Genomic DNA, 18,155 nt, shown 5'->3' on the forward strand with positions numbered 1-18,155 from the left:
TGGATGATCTAATAGGTCTTATAATATCTATGAACTACGAGATGGGGCTCTAAACAGCACTTTTAATTCACACAGCATGGCACTGGATACCAGCCTAATAAAACAGAAAAACAAAGCACCATAGCATAGCACCAATCACCTGGCAATGCTGGCAGTTTGCTTCCTTTAACATGTCTTTCTGACCAGGCAGCAGCTAGTGTCACTCCCCTAGGGCTCCAACTTGGAGCACATGGAACATCCCTGCTTTATGTTCTTACCAGCACTAATTCATTTTTAAACAACGCAGGTTGCTCAAGTGCAAGATCTACCTGATCTTCAAGACTGTTCTGGGTAAAGACCTGTCCCCCTTCACTGAAGTTGGACAAACCTTCTGGAGCAGTATGGGCATTTACCCAGGTGGCAGATCACAAACCCAACCATGTGCAAGCTAGATTTTACTCTGGGGCTTCGGAGACAGGAAACTCTGTTTGGTTTTAAAACAAAGGTGAAGGCTTTGGGCCAGAAAGCCTTGCTTTGGAAAACAACAGATCTTTATTTCATTGGAGTTACAGAAAGGTGACATATTTTACAAACGTTGTGTATATCTTCCTGACGGTGAGAGGATGACATTATGTGTTATACATTATTACCTAATCACAATATGTGTTACATGATATCATGTTACATTCCAGAGTTGGCTGCATTCAGCGTGGAAGGGAATGATTCCTGTGTATATGTTACAGGCCAGATTCTCCTACCCTTACTCACACTGGATAGTACCTTGCTTGGATGCCAGTCCTCGAAATGCTTCCGCAACCATGCAACTTTACCCATATGAGCAATCTCACTGAAATCACATGAGATTACTCGTGTGACCACAGTTTTCCATGTACATAAGTGTCTGCAGGATCAGGGCCTTAGTGAGCAGTCCCACTGATTTCAGTAGGGTAACTCATGCAGTAAGGCACTACTCATTGTAAGGATGGCAGAATCTTGTCCCAAAGTTAGCCAAGTACTTAGGCCCAGATCCTCAGGCCCAGTTGCCTTATTTCAAAGGGAGTTAGGTACCTAAATAGCTTGAGGATCTGGGCCTTAGATGCCAAGGAAGTGAGCCCTTTAGGTGGAGAGAAAGGTGGGGATTCTAGAGACAGTAAAAAGGAAACGATCTAGGGATTCTTTGAAATGAAAAGGAGTATACATGTATAACAATAATTATACATACAGCTCACAGCTTCAAAGCATTTTCCAAATATACTAATTACTCTCCACCAGGCTCCTATTAAAGGTAGCATTATTATTTTATAGGATGCAGATCAATTTTTGAGCTTTTTGGGTCAGGAACGGTCCTTCTCCTCTCCATCTGTACAGCACCTAGCACAATGGGCCTGTGATCTCGAAGGGGGTCTGATTATTGATTACTACTGTAATACAAATAACAACAGGAAAGTTAATTGAGTTGCCCAAATTAATGTCTGATTTGGGATTAGAATGCAGGAATGCTTGGCTGCTCGCCCCATGCTCACACAACCAGAGCACAAGGCCTTTGGTGACTTAAGATGCTGTAACTCATTATTATGTAAGGGATGAAAGATCCTGTACCATGAATAATCATGACTATTTAGCACATGTCCATTATGTAACTCCTGCTGATGTCAATGGGAATTTCCCCCAGAGGGCAAAGGTCACACATTACAGGCCCTACACCTGTAAATGTAGGAAAAATACATCTCTTTTAAATGACACTATAATCTCACCTCCACGTCATGTGCTTGCCCAGGTAATGTCAGAATTCCTTACAAAATGGCAATAGTGTCAAACTTGGACACTATTCCCCAGCCTGGGGTTTGCAGAATTTTCTGTCATTATGGTATGTAAAATAGGAATAATGTTATTCTGCAGAATTATAAGCCTAGTGCAAATAGTACATTCACTGCATTGTCTCTTGGAAAATGAGCATGACACCTCCATCATTAGATACCGACTGCTCCTTGGAGAATTGTACTGAACAATAGTGAAAAGAACCAGTGCTACATTTCCTCTTGTGCCTTCCCAAACCCCGATACGATCTCCGAAGAACTTGAATTGCAAGAATGTGAATGTCTAAAGGTGAGGTGGGAAAAGTTTCCAACTTTCTTTCTCTCAGGAGGGGCTGGAATGAGCCCATTGGACGAGATACTCAGGAACTGCACTCAGACAACCAGAACATCACACAAGGGAAAACAACAATATGCTATTCACACCAAAATACAAAGAAGGGACCAAGTTGCAAAGTTTAAATCCAGATCCACATTCAAAATTGGCTCCGGGGTTCTAATTCAACCCTATGAGTACATATGTCTACAGCAGGGGTAGTCAATAGGCGAACTGCGGGCCTAATCCAGACCACCAGATGCTTTTGAACAGACCCCAAAATCTCTTTATTTACCTATTATCAGGATCATTATTATTTTTTTATTATTTTTCTCTGGAGTTTGGATCTTGACTATACCTTGACCAAGAAATTTGGACCTTGACAAAAAATAATTGACTACCCCTGGACTATGGCAAATTAGGATGTAATTGTAATGCAGGTAGACGTTCCTGTGATAGCTTTAATCTAGCTAGCACGGATAACAACCATATTGAAGACACGGCAGCACAGACCCTGGTGTGAGCCAGCAACCCGAGTTCATGCCCAAGATCCCCAGCGGGTACATACTGGGGTGAATAGTTCACACTGAAGGCCATGCCACCACCTCCTGACTACCACTGTTACCTCTGCCTGCTAGATTAAAGCTTGTGTAATTATGCTTCCCTGCACTGCAATCACGCCTTCATTTGGAATGTTGCTATACTCCTAGTTTACTGAACTAAGACTATGGCTACCTTACAGCTTAAGTCAACATAAATTATGTTGCTCAAGGGTGTGAATTAGCCACCCCCTCTGACGTGACATAACTTATGCCAATTTAAGCGCCGGAGTGGGCAGCACTATGTTGGTGGGAGAGCTTCTCCTGCCAACATAGCTATTGCCACTTGCCGGGGCTGGAGTAATTAAGCCAACGGGAGACCTCTCTCCTGTCGGCTTAGAGCGGCCACACAGAGAGCTTACAGCAGCACAGCTGCATCAGTGCGACTGCTCCACAGTAAGCTCTCTAGGGCAGTCATAGCCTAACTGTTACATCTGCTCCTGCATGGGGCCTAAACCGTGCCATGCAAAGCGTACACTTGCATTACAGAGACTAAAAACAGGAGGAGAAAGCTGGCACTCAGATCGACACCCACCACCCTCTGAAAAAATCCCTCCAGGCAACATTCATTTAATGCCAGATTTGGATACTCTTCATCCTGCTGAGTAGCACCTTTCTTTGTGAATAGCCCTACTGAAACCAACGGGACCACACCCAGAATAAGCTACCTCTCAGCTGCGCTAAGGCCCCTTGCCACTACTAGAGCAGTCCCAAGGAGTCTAGAAACTGAGAATCAGGCCTGATGTGAGTGAGGGTAGGAGGATCTGGCCCTAAGACATCACTGTGGAAACCAACGTCTATAGAGAAGCGTTTGTCAAAGGGAATGAGAATCGTGGGGAGGGGGAGCTCTCAGCTCTCACAGCACTCCTTTCCCTTGACTGTGGTTCCTTTTGAGGTTTATCAGAGGTCATGTCTACACTGAAAATACTGCATCTATGCCACTGGACCGCTTCAGTGTTGACACTACAATAATGAGGGGGATTCGCCCACCCCTGTAATTAATCCACTTCCACAAGAGACAGTTTCTAGGTTGCCAGAAGAATTCTTGCATCGACCTCACGCTGTCTACACTGGGGTTAGGTTGGTTTAACAATGTCTCTCAGGGGTGTGGATTTTTCTGTCTAGTCCTGAGATATGTAGCTATGTAAGTTTTCAGTGTTGACCAGCCCTTAGTATGTGTCAGGCAGGGTCGCTGCAATATTACAGCTATTCAGACTGCCCTGGGAAACATCAGTTTGCCGCCCTTGAGGCCAGATTCTGTGCTCTGTTACTCCAGTGTAGATCTGGAGTAACTCTATTGAAGTCAATGGAGTTATACCAGTGTAAAACTGTTGCGAGAGGAAAATCTGTATGCAATATGCCTGTTACAGGAACTGAGACAGTCAAGATGCATGTTACAGTACTTCAGACACTCTTAGCCATTGGCAGGGGGTTTAAGTAATTCCCAGGTCATCTCAGTGTTAGGGGGCTAACTTCACCTCTAATCAGCCATTATTCTCTATACACCATAATCTGCACTAGAGCTTTCAAACTGTGTTGAGGAAACAACCTAAGACAGACTGAAGGTGACACTTCCTGGGGTAGTTTTCATTTTTCTTAGTGAATTTACTGCTGGTGAAAGGTGCAGAATTGCTCTCCTTGGCCCTACCCACCATCTTCTAGCTAAGCATTTATGATACTTACACATCTCCATAAGTTTAAAAGAACCTGTGGCAGAAGAACAAAGAAATTCCTCATCAACAATGCCCTTGGCTTCTCCAGTGTGTCCCATGCTTCCAAGGAAAGCAGCGACTTCCAGGCCTATGATTCTGCTGCTTCACAGTTTGCTTTTAGTTTCGCATCCTCTAGTACGCAGAATATGTAACAAGTTCCACCTTGTGGTGACCCTAGGAATAAGCTAATTCACGAAGCAGGTAATGTGGGTTCTAGCCTCATTTTTCCATTGCAGGTTTGCTTAGACATTAGACTTTCTCTGCCTGTTCCACTCCTCCCCTTTGCCTGCTCCTCCCTTCACAACAGTAAATGTGCTTGAGGGTGTTTGTGCTGATCCATTTTGTCTTGTGAGGGCTTTGAAGTTTACCCATTGAGCCACGGATGTTCACTTTAAACACCTGCCAGGCCGTTTCAGGGATTGCTCTGAATCTGTGGCCACACTGCCACTTTCAAACACTAGCACGGGGTCTGCTTGCAATAAGTAATTTCTCAGCCATTCAAAAACTGCATTTCAGAACAGTGTTTGAATGCTGCTAGGGGAGTGGGTTTTGAATCCTGTTCTCACTTAATATGGTTGAGTGCATAAGACTTTTGTTGTTGGAGGGGTAATGTGGGAGCACTAAACCAGTTTGGAAAGCTGTTTCATGTAGCAACATTTCACTTCCATTGATGAAGCCACATTACTGAAACGTCTCTTAAATTTGGATTGTCAGCTCTCGGAGGCAGGGACTCTTTTTGTTCTGTGTTTGTACAGCACCTAGCACAATGGGGTCATGGTCCGTGTAATAATTCTCCCCCAAACCAGGTTAGATTATTGCTAGCATGGACAGGGCTATGGTTCCGAGCAGGGGGGTTGCTACCAATTCGAAATGTGGCCCTTGTTTGCAGAAACGTTCAGAAGCCCTTCAGTGAACCTGGGGCCTGAGTTTCCAGCAGGCTGGGACCTATGTCTGGTGTTAACTGGGAATCGTGTGAAACTGCACGGTCACTGGAGACAGAGTTATCTACAAGCACCTCACACTTCTCTGTGGCTTTCCTGCAGCCACACTTGGTTACACCTCTTTCATCGCTGTGTTAGGTGGAATTACTCTTTGCTCCCCACATCGTTTGCAGTGATGCCTGCCAGCTGGGCTGGCCTTAGGAAAAATGTCGTCCTGGGAGAACGTGTATTTTGGAACCCCTGGCCTGTGTTGCTTCCCCGGGCCTCCCCACCCCCCATCGCCCCCAGGACCTGCTGCCTCTCCCCCACATTGGCCCAAGCTCCCTTCCACAGCCTCACACCCCAGCCCTGCCCTGCTCCTTGCCTCCATGGAACACACCCGCCCCAGTCACAGCGCCCGGGGCAGTCTGCCACACTGCCCACCCGTAAGGCCGGCCCCGCCTGCCGGTGCTGTGCATTCAAGGTCAGCAGCTGAAGATCCGCATCCTGGCCTTCATTGCCCTGCACGATCTCAGCTCTATCTCTGCCCTCCCTTCCCCCTCTCCCCAATTCCTTGCACACCTTCCAACCTTTCCACCTCCCGTCATTGCCTTCTCCCACTCTCAGCAGCTGTATCCCTGCCCCTTTGCATGGAGCAGCCTCCCGACCTGCCAAGTGTGCTCCTTCTTCCTCTTCAAGTTCCCCATGAAGGCCCATCCCGCCCCATGAATCCATCCTACAGCTCTGCCTTCACACCCTGGCATGCCCGAACTGTTGCCCCATGTATTATTTTCGTCTGTGCCTGGGCCTGGTCTTCACCCTGGGGTCCATGTGCATTTCAGCACCCAGCACAACAGGGTCCCAATCCCAACTGGGAGCTTTGGGTGCTACCATCACTATTCACTACTAGTCAGAACAAGCCCTGAGGTTAGTTATGTGTGGGTTAGGAATCCTCTCCAGTTTAACAGAGCGTCCTGGTCCCAGCCTTTCCCTACCCAGAACTAACTGTGCTGCAAAGATCAGCACAGTGCCAAACCTTTGGGGCGGTTAAGGGATGGCTGCAGACTACTCAACAGGAACCCCTCTCTGCCTAACAGTGTTAGAGTCCAAACAGAGCTGGTCCAGTGCCCCTAGGTAGAAAAGATAGGGGACTATGACATGTGGCTTCAGGGGTTTAATTCAGGGAAGGGAAGGGGACAAGCCTCAGGGCCCTGATGGGGGAAACAAGAAAGTGAACCATTCAATAAGGATTTTATGAATACTTCTACGCCCTTTACTGTTGACTCCCATTCCAGTATTTTTGCTGCAGCATAATGCAGTCCCCTTCCTTTAATGTGGCTGTGGCCCTTTGCACACAGCGTAGGCCATGTTTTAATTGATGAACTGTGATAGAAACACCAGCTAGAGGCAGAAGAGAAACAATTAATGGACTGCGGAATCCGGCAGATTTCTTGCCCGATAAATGGAGATGGCATTTCACAGAACAAGTAATAAGATAAGATCTCAGCCTTGAGGCGCCTACAGTTGAACCAAACAAGTCCAGACATGAGGCACAGAAAAGTTAATTGATTGGAGCTGTACCGGTGTAACTGGCAAAACTTGACCAGTCCAGCTCTCCGCCCATCTCTCCTCAACAAACCAGCCTACAAATTCACTGAGCGCACTCACTAGCTTGTAATACATGTATTGGACTTTTATGGCTTTTTAATCTGGACGATCTCTTGAACGTCTTTAAAGTCACAGTGTTAAAGGCCGGAAGAGACCCCCCCGTATCATCCAATCTGACCTCCTGTATAGAACAGGCCACCAACACCACCCAGCACCCGCTAGCTATCCTTTAGTGCCAACATTAGACCAACATATTACCGCCCATAGGAGACTAAACTATTGTATGCCGCAGGTAGAGAACTGATTAAGTAAAATATACCCAGATAATCTTTTAAGAACCACTGGATTCGTTAAGCTCAGAATTATTCTGTGCTTGTTGTTTCTTCTGATGTTCTTCTCTTTGTTAATTATTTTAATTTTGTAATATACATTAATTACTGTATCTCCACTAGACCCAGCTTTAGAAACAGCAGGAGCCTCAACGTCTATCTGCCACGCTGCCCTCCCGTTTTACAATGCACCTATCACCAGAGAGTTTGTGCAGTTTAGACACTTTGACATATTTCCCCTGATCCTGCACACAGGAAAGCATGTGAGTAACTCTGCTCACCTGAGCAGTTTGGCATGTGAAGGTACTGCTGTGCTTGTGTGTGTGCATGAAAGGGCTCTAATCTTAAGAATTGCCATTTAAAAAAAAGTTCTAAGATTATGCAATATTTACTTCTTTTTTGCTTCAGACAAGCAGTGAAGAATACAAACAGCCACTGAAATCCTGTCTAACAACTAGCCAGTTCCCAAGACTGAATAGTAGCCACTGAAAAATGACCTAGAAGTCAGAATGGGAATGATTCCTAATAGTTTCAGATGCCTTCCTCGCCTTTCTTTTCCCTGATGAGCTCTATAATGAATAATTCCCCTGCAATGACTAACATTAACCCCGATTTCACCCCACTGATGGATTTCTAACATCTGACAACCCCGGGGAAAAGATATCCTGAGCATGTGGGATCTACCCCCATTTCTCTAGTTGAAAACGGATGATTATATTTAATGCCACAGATATGCATGGCACTTATTCATTTATCTATCTATATAATTCAGTTTAAATTGCCTCTATAATAAGAGAGCACCTACACAGATGCCTTTGAAAAAGAATAGGCACCTGAACACACTCTTTCAATTACTACTAGATCATAATGTCCCATTACAGTACATAAGCCATAGGTATGCATGGTGCTTATCTGTTTCTGCTAATTAAAGAGAATAAAATAACATGAAGTGGTAACATAATAACATAGTAAAGTTGGGGAAGGGAATAAGGGAGTTCTGATTAACTCCTCTTCCTGTTATCAAGCTCCTAGTTGCTGTAAATACATGGATTCAGACCACATAAGTCTCCCTCACTGGAAACGAGGAGATTTCTTCATTTTAGATACATTTTTAAAGTAGCTTTTATCCTGAATGGGAAGCAGCTCCTCAGGTGGTGTGAACGGTCATAGCTCCAGTGATTTCAAAGGGGCTAGGACAGTTTACACCAGCTGAGGATCTGTCCTGTCCCATTGTCTCAGGCTATGTCTACACTATGCATCTTTCAGCAACACAGCTGTGCCGCTCCAGCCATGCCGCTAAAAGGTGCGCAGTGTAGCCGCTCTTTGTCGGCAGGAGAGAGGACTCCCGCCAACAAAATAAATCCACCCCCAACGAGAGCAGCACTGTCCACACCGGTGCTTTTCTTTAGTAAAACTTTTCACGTTGGGGTGGGGGTTCACACCCCCGAACGACAAAAGTTTTACGGACAAAAGTGTAGTATAGACAAAGCCTCAGTCTCATCATGAAGAAATTTTAGTGTGTTTCAAAAGGATAGTTGAAGCGTAACTTTTTGGAATCTTCCATTCATATTATCACAGCTCCACATCCTTGAAACACCTTCCGACAAACACAAATAACCCCAATGAAAATGAAATATCAGTTGTTTCCTTGGTGTAAGGCAGGGGTAGGCGACCTATGGCATGCATGCCGCCTTCGGCACGCGAGCTGATTTTCAGTGGCACTCACACTGCCTGGGTCTTGGCCACCGGTCCAGGGGGCTCTGCATTTTAATTTAATTTTAAATTAAGCTTCTTAAACATTTTTAAAACCTTATTTACTTTACATACAACAATAGTTTAGTTATATATTACAGACATAGAAAGAGACCTTCTAAAAACGTTAAAATGTATTACTGGCACGTGAAACCTTAAATTAGAGTGAATAAATGAAGACTTGGCACACCATTTCTGAAAGGTTGCCGACCCCTGGTGTAAGGTTTTACCAGTGACACATCACTGTAACATTACTCACTGCAGTGGTTCTGTATAAAGTTTTACACACACGCACACACTCCCTTCTGGAGGAGTTAGAAAAAGCCCTGCAAATGCATAGATATTTATAGTCCCCACTATTGACTTACTATTGCAAGGAAAGAAACTGCCATTGTATTCCATTGTGGGGAACAGTGCGGATGTGAAGAAGCAGCAAAGAGCTCCTGGAACAGATGTGCCCAGATGTTGGAATGTGACTTGGTGTGGGAGCCTGATGTGCTAGGCTCACTCTGTTTTCTATCCTCGTGACAAGTCCGTTAGCCAGGCTGGTTGGTATCACTGGACCCTCACTTTGCGTGGACGTATTCCTCTGCACGGGTGACTCATTTATTTCTCTGTTGCAGAGAGCTGCTACAGCCACAACACAGAGAATGATTATGAGATGCCAAGAGCCAAAGTGCCTGCTCTGCACACAGCACAAACCCCTCCCAGCTCTCAAGTCCCTGCCTGCAGCTGAAATCTAGGCCTCCGCCCATTGGTTCATCCAGCCCTGTTTCTGCTGTGGCTGAGATTGGCAGAAACACCCTTTCATTCACTGTCTGCTCTTTTCAGAGACATTTGCGGTTCACAGAAGAAAGTGGATGCCACAAAACTATCCCAGAGTGTAAGAGGCCCCCAATCCAGAGAAAGACACTTACAGAAGCCAAGGCCTGGGCAGTAAGACTAAAAGGCTTGTCAGGAGAAATTACATTCTGCAGAGGGAGTAAAAGTGTATGGAACAAATTGCCAAGAGCAGAAATAGAATCTGCAAACCACAAGCACACTCAGAATAGACACAGGAACTTAGAGATGAGAGACTTTACAGGCTATAAATTCTAGACACAGAAGTGGAATGTAGAAGGACTCTGCCCTGCCCCAAAATGTTACTCTGTTAAATTGATTTTCTACACGTCTTTCCCTGTTCTTGAGTTACATTTTGGTCTACAACAGAAAGGCACTGCTTGCATGGTGGGAGTAGAGCACTCCAGTTTGGGGGGAAACCTCCCCTAAAAAACAAATTGTTTTTTAATCAGGGGCATTTGGATACAAAACTAGAAGAGATACAGTGCAAGAGCCTCAGCTGGTATAAATTGGCATAGATTTATAGCCGTCAATGGAACTTTGCCAGTTTGCCTGAAGATCTGGGACACAAATGTTGAAAACAAGTGATATTAGCTCACTTAGCCCTAGTCTACACTGCGGGAGGATCAATCTAAGTTACTCAACTTCAGCTACGTGAATAATGTAGCTGAAGTCGACGTACTTAGATCGACTTACCGTGGTGTCTTCACCATGGTAAGTCAACTGCTGCCGCTCCCCCATCGACTCTGTTTGCGCCTCTCGCGGCGCTGGAGTACAGGAGTCGATGGGAGAGGGCTCGGTAGTTGATTTATCGTGTCTAGACTAGACATGATAAATCGATCCCCGCTGGATCGATCACTGCCCACCGATCTGGCGGGTAGTGTAGACATACCCCTACTCCCTCCCCTCCCATTTTTGCTATTTTCTACTTGAAAAGAGGATCAAAGTAAAAAAGTGGCAAAGCCCAGCCAAAAAATAAAACAACACAAAAAGAGAAAGTTTTCAAAACAAAATGAGTATTCTCATTTCCATTTACCTTTTTTTTGGTCAAGAAAATGAAAAATTTTAAGCAAATTGAAAATTTTCATTTTGGTCAAAAAGTCATTTTTTTGTCAAAAAAACCTTTTAGATTAAACATTTTCAACCAGCTCTCTGAATCATTCTTATTTGTCTTTGTACTGCAGTAGCACCTCAGAGCCCATTGTGCTAGGTCCTGCACAGACACAGAACACAAAGAAAGTCCTGCCGCAAAGAATTTATAATCTAGATCTTAACCAAGCTGTAGACATTTAGCTCCTTCACTGCCTTTCTACAAACCAGTCCTCCCATCTCCTTGCTGCTGTTACTACTATTATTATATATTATCATCCATATGCCCACCATTTGCCAGACATTTTCCAAACACTCAAGAAGGACTGTCTCTGGTCTGAGGACCCCACCGTTTCAGAACAAATTGGAGATATCGGCTGGGGAAGGGGAATAGGCAATTTATATACAAGTCAGCTAGTGTCATCATAGGGAACATGGCAGACATGGGTCTTGATATAGACAGGGTAGGGGCCAGTGGTGAGCTCCAGCCGGTTCGCACCGGTTCGCAAGAACCGGTTGTTAAATTTAGAAGCCTTTTTAGAACCGGTTGTTCCAGGACAACCAGTTCTAAAAAGCTTTTAAATTTAACAAAGGCTCGGGCAGCTGTCCACCCAGCCCCCGGCCCCAGCTCACTTCCCCCTCTCCCCTGAATGGTCCGCCCTCCTTCTCCTCCCCTTCCCCTGCTTCCCGCGAATCAAATGTTCGCGGGAAGCCTGAAACAAGCAGCAGGCAGGTAAGCTGGGCGCGGGGGGGGGACGGTGCGCGCATGCCCCAGTCCGGCTCCCCCTGGCCCCAGCCAAGCGCCCCAGCCCGGTCCCAGCAAAGCACCACCGGCTCGGGCTGGTCCTGGCTGAGTGGCTCGGACCTGGCCCAGCTCGGGCCCCGCAGCTCTGGCCCCGGTGCAGGCCGAGCGGCTCCGGGCCGGCCCAGGGAGTCGGGACCCACGGCTCCGGCCCCGGTGCCGGCCGAGCGGCTCTAGCCCAGCCCGGCCCGGGGAGTCGGGCCCCGCGGCGCCGGTCGAGGTCCCGGCGGAGCGGACCCGGTCCCGGCCCCAGGCAGTGTGGTAAGGGGGCAGGGAGCAGGGAGGCGGTGTTTGGTGGGTTGTGGAGGGGTGGATAGGGGTCAGGGCGGTCAGAGGGAAGGGAACAGGGGGATTGAATGGGGGCAAGGGTCCCGGGGGGCAATCAGTAAGGAGCAGGGGTTGGATGAGGTGGTGGGGGCAGTCAGGGACAGAGAGAAGGGGTGGTTGGATGGGGCAGAGGTCCCAGGGGGCCATCAAGAATGAGAGGAGAGGTTGGATAGGGCTGCAAGGGGCAGTCAGGGGACAGGGAAGGGGGGGATGGGTCAGGGGTCCCGGGGGGTGTCAAGGAACATGAGGGGTTGGATGGGGCATGACCCCCCGGGGGGGGCACGACCCCCTCGTGAGGTGAGGAGGAGGGAACCGGTTGTTAATATTTTGGCAGCTCATCACTGGTAGGGGCTTTACAGATGTGCTCAGGGAAGTTCTGTCACACATATTGTGGGCCATGTGGAAGAAAGCACAGAGGTGATTGCACAAGAAACTAACAAATGGGCAAAGCAGCTTGGGAACATTAGTGGAGCAGAACTGATGCATGAATCAGCCAATTCACTAACTCACAGCCTTATGGGTATGTTTTGTCTCCTTGGTGAACACAAACATAACACCATGAGGCTAGCAGGAGTTATACATGCAAACTCAGGGCAAAATAGACCAACAAGAAAATAACCCACTTAGGGCCCAAGTTCTGACCTCAGATAAAGGAAAGCAATGGGAGTTGTACCTGTATATCTAGAGCAGGGTCGGCAACCTTTCAGAACTGGTGTGCCGAGTCTTCATTTATTCACTCTAATTTAAGGTTTTGTGTGCCTGTAATATATTTTAATGTTTTTAGAAGGTCTCCTTCTATAAGTCTATAATATATAACTAAACTATTGTTGTATGTAAAGTAAATAAAGTTTTTAAAATATTTAAGAAACTTCATTTAAAATTAAATTAAAATGCAGAGCCCCCTGGACCGGTGGCCAGGAGCCGGGCAGCGTGAGTGCCGCTGAAAATCAGCTCGTGTGCCACCTGCGGCACGTGTGCCATAGGTTGCCTACCCCTGAACTAGAGGATTGGCCTATGGTGTCCAAACTTCAGAAACTGAGACAATATACTTACATAATTAAGCCTTACAGCTGATTGCAAGCACATGGGGTGCTGCGTACCTCTCAGCTGGCCCTCATTTCAAAAGAGGACACTCCTTTTAGTCCCAGCATTACTTGCCTTCCATGCACATATGGGGTTCCCCTTCTTTGTTTGTGGAAAATAATTTATGTCAGAAATAAAGAATTAGGAAACTGAGGAGATGGAAGGAGTCATTTACAGTAACAGAAGGAATCCCACAGCAATTTAAGATTCCTCCATGAATGAAATCTGTGTGACCCTCATTTTGGGTCTTTGTCACACACTGCCTCATGCATCCAACGACGTGGGTATTCACCCACGAAAGCTCATGCTCCAATACGTCTGTTAGTCTATAAGATGCCACAGGACTCTTTGCTGCTTTTACAGATTCAGACTAACATGGCTACACCTCTGATACTTGTCACACATTGAGTCCCACATTTGGGCTTTGGCTGGTGAAGAGGTATGAATTTAAGAAACACAATGAAACATTGAGAACACCATTCTTCATCTGGCTGAACCTGTATTAGAACAGGATGAGAGCCAATTTAATGTCACTGACACATTAGCGCAATGGCAGCCATCACCAGAAAGCTCCAAGAGAATGTGTTTGTTTTTCGTAATTCATTTCAATTCACAGTTAACAGAGGCTGAGAAATGCTTCCCACTGGGTGCCGAGTACTATTGGTTCTTTCCTGATCTTTAAAGCTTCATCTTCAAACTTCTAGCCCCATTCTGAATGCAGTTAAAGTTGGCTCTTGTGCTAACCTTTCCACTCTCTAAAGATACTAGGTGCTCAAATACCCAGCTTCTATACTATGACTCTGATATAAATACCTAGGAAGGTAGATAGGTAAATACTAAGATTCAGCCACTAACATAGCATATGGCATTGGCAACATTCACAGAAACCAGCACCAGTGTAGTTTCTTGAATAAGCCAGCAGGCAGCACTAGTTGTGGAGATGGGTCATCATCTGAGAGATCAAGCATGTCCATCTTCAAGAAGAGTGAATGGACCACAGGGCTGGAAATTGGATGAAGATTATTTTACCCCTGGATAGACTCTTCAAATACAGAACAAGTTAGTAGCAACCAAAAGTCATTCATTCCCACCAGTCAGCCACTCAATGGCTTGTTGCATTTGCAATTAATTTGTGGCCTCAGTCCTTTTTCTGAGGAGCAACATGGACCTAATTTTCAGAGCTGCTGAGTGCCTCCTCCTCCCACTGTCTTCAGCTGGAGTTATGGGTAGTCACGACACCTCTGGAAGTTAGGTCTCAAATGTCTATATCACAAAACGTCACCAACACAATCAGGACTGAGTTATGTGCTGGCAGTCTCAGAAGTGTATATATGTGTTGACCTTCGTTACAGCTCCACCATACATACTCCACATCACCACGTATCATTGCTTTCTAGGAAGCTTCCATCTTCATAGAATCATAGAAGATAGAAATGGAAAAGACACGCGGGGTTGGTCATCGGGTCCATCTCCCACCTGTGCAGGATTGCTCTGGTCTGACTTACAGGGAACTGGGGAGGAGTACTGAGAAAGCACCTGGCATTGCTCTCTAGTGCAGTGGTTCGCAACCAGGAGTCCGGGGCCCCCTGGGGGGCCGCAGGCAGGTTTCAGGGGGGCCACTAAGCAGAGCCAGTGTTAGACTCACTGGGACCAAAGCTTCACCACATGGGGCTGAAGTCCATGGCCTTGAATCCTGCCACCCGAGGCTGAAGCCAAACTTAGTTTGCGGGGACTCCTGTGGCATGGGGCCCCAGGCAATTGCTCTGCTTGCGACCCCTTAATGCCAGCTCTGGCTTTTATATGCAGAAAACCAGTTAGGCCATGGAGTTTTTATAGCATGTTGGGGGGGGCTCAGAAAGAAAAAGGTTGAGAACCCCTGGTCTAGTGATCTCTCTTGGGCTAACTGGAGGATTGCTGTGTGGACTTGGGAGGGATTTTCACCAGGCCAAAAGGAGAGGCACTGTGCCATAGTGGAGGGAGAGGGAGGATATGGGAAGAATCTTCAGGGTGTGGAGGTCTCCTTCCTACTGCAACCAGGCAAAAAAACAAAAAGTTGGCATAGTTGGGCCTATCCACCAACATGGGCCCAGCCCAGGCCTGCCCTGCTCTGCCTTGCTCAGCCAGCTTTGTGGCACCAGACTTGCAACTTGCATCATGTTGTTTTCAGTTACTAATATTATTGAAAGTTAACAGCAGTGCTGCCCTGCACCTCATATTTTCTAACACAAGCTATGGTGGCAGAGCTGGTGGCAGAGAGGGCATCAGGGCTTAAGTAGCAGATCCGAATGGCTCCTGAATGCTGCGGTTTACACAGAGTGGATTGTTCCTGACACCACTATGAAATGGCAGATGAAGCCATTCCAGGCACCAGATCTGACAATAAGATGAAATCCTGAATTCCACAATACTTCAATAAATCACTTTGGGGAGCTACATTTGTTCGCTTTGGTGTCCTGTGCACACTCCAAATGCACCCAAAATCTCATGGTGAGCAATGGCCTTAAAGCTGAGTGCAGCTATGCCTCCCACCACAGTGTTTTATGCTCATTTTAGGGCACTCTATTTAATAAATCCCAGTGAGCTGGCATTCTATGGCTGTGAAGTGATCTTCCTTCCCTCCCTTTGTTGCCATGGCATTTAGTCCTAGAATCATCCTTCCTGGCCAAAGAGGAAGGTATGGAATTCCCCAGGGTCTATCGGCCGTGCTCCTCAAACTGCGTCCCCGTCCCCCTACTCAAGGCTGTGTGCTCTGCCTTCATGGCACTGCCAGCTCTAGAGTTGGTGATTGAACCCTGCAATATACCCGTCTCACATTGACCCATCTCCAGAGCTTGATGTAAGATCCACCCCTTCCCTCCAGCCCTGTGTCAGTAAGAAGGGCTGGGCTGGAGATGAGGAAGAAGAAAGAAATATAGTAACAATAAAAATGACAACAGCAACTGAATAATGGCACCTGACTCAAGGAGAGGAAAGCCCTTTGCAGGCAGTTCTTACGTGATTCTTCATTCTCCATCTAGCACAAGATTCTGCAATCTTCACTCACAAGGATAATGGCTGCCGGATCAGGACTCAAAATACTACATTGATGGACCAGGAACCAATCATTTACACGCTCCATATCGTCTGGTCATCACTAGGGCCCTACCAAATTCATAGCCACGAAAAACGCATCATGGACCCTGAATTTTGGTCTCCCTCCCGGTGAAATCTGGTCTTTTGTGTGCTTTTACCCTATAGTATACAGATTTCATAGGGGAGACCAGCGTTTCTCAAATTGGGGGTCTTGACCTAAAAGGGAGGTGCATGGGGGTTGCAAGGTTATTTTAGGGGCATTGTGGTATTGCCATCCTCACTTCTGCGCTGCCTTCAGAGCTGGGCGGCTGGAGAGTGGTGGCTGTTGTCCAGGTGCCCAGCTCTGAATGCAGCACCCTGCCAGCAGCAGCACAGAAGTAAGGGTGGCAATACCATACCATGCCACCCTTACTTCTGTGCTGCTGCCTTCAGAGCTGGGTGGACAGAGAGTGGTGGCTGCTGACTGAGGGCCCAGCATTGCAGGCACCAGCAGAGAAGTAAGGTGGTAATACCATACCTCCTGGCCAGCAGCCGCCGCTCTCCAGCTGCCCACCTCTGAAGGCAGCACTGCTGACAGCAGCAGCGCAGAAGTAAGACTAGCAATACCGCAACCCCCTCCCCCCCCCCAAAAAAAATCTTGTGACTTTTTGGGTCAGGACCCCCACCATTACAACACTGTGAAATTTCAGATTTAAATAGCTGAAATCATGAAATTTACAATTTTAAAAATTCTATGACCATGAAATTGAGCAAAATGGACCGTGAATTTGGTAGGGCCCTAGTCATCGCCCATACATTTATGCCTGTTCTCTGTGCATCATATTGCTGTTGTGTTTTCCAGCTCTCTACAGAATAAATTGGGCAGTAAAATACATGACAAGAGGAGGAGAAATGGATTAAGTACATCACTGCTTTTCTTAGGGATTATCATACAATGATTCACTCAGTCATTCATCATGAATTATGCAATCATTCCCTAGTAAATAATGTCCATATACCGAATTACCCTTCTACCCTTATTTGTCTTATATTAAAGTGAGCATTAATAGAACCCATCCCATAGTAGTAATAGGCTACGTATCCATCCTCTGCCAGTGCAGCAGGATAGTTCCTTCCAGTACTCCAAATCGGTTTTAAATGACTCAGGCAATAGACTTTCCATTCCCACTCTTGAGAGACTATCCCATGGTCTAACAGATCTCACTGAATACACACTGTATACTAAGGCATAGAGTACATTCAGTAAGGCATATGCAGCCAGTGCCCAGACAACACACACCAGCATAATAGCTACACCAACTTTAGAAATGGTGCCACATGCCCTCCTCTCTCTGCCTGGCTAGCTCTGCTGACCAAAGATGAGACAGGGAAAGTGGTCATGGCTCCACCCTCACACCACCTCTTCCCATCCCTTTGACAAAGGTAGGAGCCACAAGGTTGCTAAGGGTGGAGCAAGGCCTGCACTCCTCAGCCCCACATTGGGCACAAGGTCACCGGAGGGGGAAGAGTTTCTTTGTGCAGCTGCCAGCAAAAATCTGTCCCACTGTCTGATTGGGCAGGAGTTACAGCTTCTGTGGAAACCATTGCCTTGATTTTTCTGATGTTCATGGCCTTAACATCTCAGCTCCATCACCCAGACCTGCTTCTGAATCCTGTGCAAAAACAGTTCCTGCAGAAACCCTGGAATGTATTCACTCGATGCTGAGTGCTAAGGGGCTGTGCTCCCCAGGGAACATTTCTGAAGATGGAGAGAGGCATTGGTTTTCAACATTGATAATAAATTCCTTAACACACACTGGTCTTCAAGCACAGTGCTCTCCTTGATTCTCACAAACAGGCGATTTCTACATGCAGAGCTTCCAGCTTTTGCTGGGGACAGCCCCATTCCCCCAGCTGCCTCCAAAATCAAGGAG

The 18,155-nt window shown here is 46.6% G+C and overlaps 1 long non-coding RNA gene across 1 annotated transcript in view; it reads left to right on the forward strand.

Moving 5' to 3' along the window:
• Positions 1 to 7,418, forward strand: part of LOC120398863 — a 43,720-nt gene extending 36,302 nt beyond the window's left edge. The window contains exon 4 of the long non-coding RNA XR_005594759.1: positions 7,401 to 7,418. This is a non-coding gene — a long non-coding RNA (uncharacterized LOC120398863). The remainder of the gene's footprint in view (positions 1 to 7,400) is intronic.
• Positions 7,419 to 18,155: the final 10,737 nt, after the last annotated feature.

Source organism: Mauremys reevesii, linkage group 2, assembly GCF_016161935.1.
Source record: "Mauremys reevesii isolate NIE-2019 linkage group 2, ASM1616193v1, whole genome shotgun sequence".
Taxonomy (NCBI): domain Eukaryota; kingdom Metazoa; phylum Chordata; order Testudines; family Geoemydidae; genus Mauremys; species Mauremys reevesii.